Source organism: Octopus sinensis, linkage group LG18 (genome assembly GCF_006345805.1).
Source record: "Octopus sinensis linkage group LG18, ASM634580v1, whole genome shotgun sequence".
Lineage (NCBI taxonomy): Eukaryota > Metazoa > Mollusca > Cephalopoda > Octopoda > Octopodidae > Octopus > Octopus sinensis.
The window spans coordinates 44,862,996-44,865,495 of NC_043014.1; positions in this window are offsets into that span (position 1 = coordinate 44,862,996).

Below are 2,500 nucleotides of genomic sequence, written 5' to 3' on the forward strand. Positions count from 1 at the left end.
ATTGGCAATTACAAAATCTGTCACTAAAGGGTACATGTGCACGCATGCACACACACACACACACACATTGGAATGTAAAAGCTGTAAGGTATATTAAAGGGTTAATCTCTCATTCTTTCATGCCTTTTCTCTCTCTCATGCTCTCCCCGCCTCTCTCTCCGCCTCTCTCTCCCCCTATCTCTCTCTCCACCTCTCTCTCCCTCTCTCTCTCTTTCTCTATCTATTTATTTATTTACTTATGTTTGGTGTGGCATCCCTTCTCTGAGCTCAAGTTCTTGTTTGGACTAGCTTCACCTTTTATCCTTCAGGATCAGTAAAATACCCACCAATAATATATCCATAGTTCTTCAGTTAACCATACACACATACACGCACACAATTCAAAATTTCATCCTGGTATCAAATTAAAAGAACTCATTATTACTTAATAATCAGTTTTAATTTTGCATCTCTCAGTTCTTTGCTTTAGTAAGTTATTCTGCTCCCTGAACTGTGCTATTCAGAAACCAATCCGTTGGCACTCCTCCCTTACCTAACATTTCTGTGGATGCATCCCCACCCATCTAACCCTAGCCATTCTATACACACTCATCTCACCACCTTCTTGTCTCCTAACTGCTGTTTTTATTCTACACCCTCTCATCTCTTCTACTCACAGTGCCACAACACCCATAACCGAGGAGGAAATACTCAATTTATGCATTCTCAGTGTATCACTTCCCCATACCTCCACCACCTATATCCTGCAACCATTCCTTCTTCCTTCTTCCAAAATCAGGATATTGCATAGGGAGAATTTGGGATCTTTTCGGTTTGAACGGCAGTTTTTAAAATAATTTTCATGTAACTAAACACTTTTAAACTTCGTATACTGGTAGAATGTGTTTATAAAACATCTTTTTCTCTTGGCTTTATTGAGAAAATTCTATGGTTTGTAAGATATTTGTTGTTGTTTTTTTCTTCAATTTCAGCAATTTCAACCAATCAATGACGTCTATTGAGGTGAAAACATTCTGTGCCATATGAATATGTCCCTCGTTTAAGAAACAGATTGAGTTTATTTACATTTGTGAAGAAAAAAAAGATACCCTTCCCCCCAACCCTAACCCTAACCCTAACTAACCCTAACCCTAAAACAGATTGAAATGCAATAGATCGATACTAGGGTCATAATTATGGGTGACAATTTCATATGACACTGCTAGAAAAAACTGCCGTTCAAACCGAAAAGATCCAGAATTTGCATTCTAGCTGCCTTTAGCTACCCTCCCTGATTCTTCTGTCACCCTGCTCTCTTGGACATGTTACCTGTATGATATGCCCCTGGCCACTCATCATCATATTATCTCTTTTCTGCATCACTCTATCCACATATAAAGTGCATTAGCACTGAATCTCGTCCTACTCACCCCCACTAATTCTTCCTCACTGCTTTTATCATGCTCTCTCTCTCTCTCTCTCTCTCTCTCTCACTATTCCCCTATCTCTAACTTCCCCTCCCATTACCTACTTCCATCATATCTTTCCTTCATGCACCACCTTATCCACCATGTATAATGTGAGCTAGCACAGCATTTCCTTCTACTCAATCCTACCCCACTATCTTGTCACTCTCCTACTCTCTCTCTCTTTCTCACTAACTCCCTGATGTTACTTTCCTGATGTTACAAGTAGCCACTGAGTTTGCCAACGGTCCTTCAGCAACAACACACCCTGATAAACTCAGAGGCTGCTTCTAATTTCAGACAGCAACAGACAGAGAGGATGCTCTTAAAGCTGAAAATTTGAACTTACAGAGACAATAGGCACAGGAGTGGCTGTGTGGTAAGTAGCTTGTTTACCAACCACAAGGTTCCGGGTTCAGTCCCACTGCATGGCACCTTGGGCAAGTGTCTTCTACTATAGCCTCGAGCCGTCCAAAGCCTTGTGAGTGGATTTGGTAGACAGAAACTGAAAGAAGCCCATCGTATATATGTATATATATATATATATGTATATATATATGTGTGTGTTTGTGTGTCAGTGTTTGTCCCCTAGCATTGCTTGACAACTGATGCTGGTGTGTTTATGTCCCCGTTACTTAGCGGTTCGGCAAAAGAGACCGATAGAATAAGTACTGGGCTTACAAAAGAATAAGGCCCAGGTTCAAGTTGCTCGATTAAAGGCGGTGCTCCAGCATGGCCGCAGTCAAATGACTGAAACAAGTAAAAGAGTAAAAGAGAGAGAGAGAGTATCGACATATCGCCTGAGGAAACACAACTAGATCTCATAATGCAAGGGAAATGGTTGCATAATCAAGTACTTGCAGACCTGGAGAACTATGTTGCATAGAAACAATTGTAGTGATTGAAAATAAATGTCCATCTGTATTCCTTCTTGTTGACTCTAAATTTTTTTCCATAATTTATTCACACAGAACAGAAGACCACCAAATGCAAACCTGGAAGTACTTATAATACTACTGCTGGATAGCAGAGAGTGAAATCTGAAGGTGGACAAG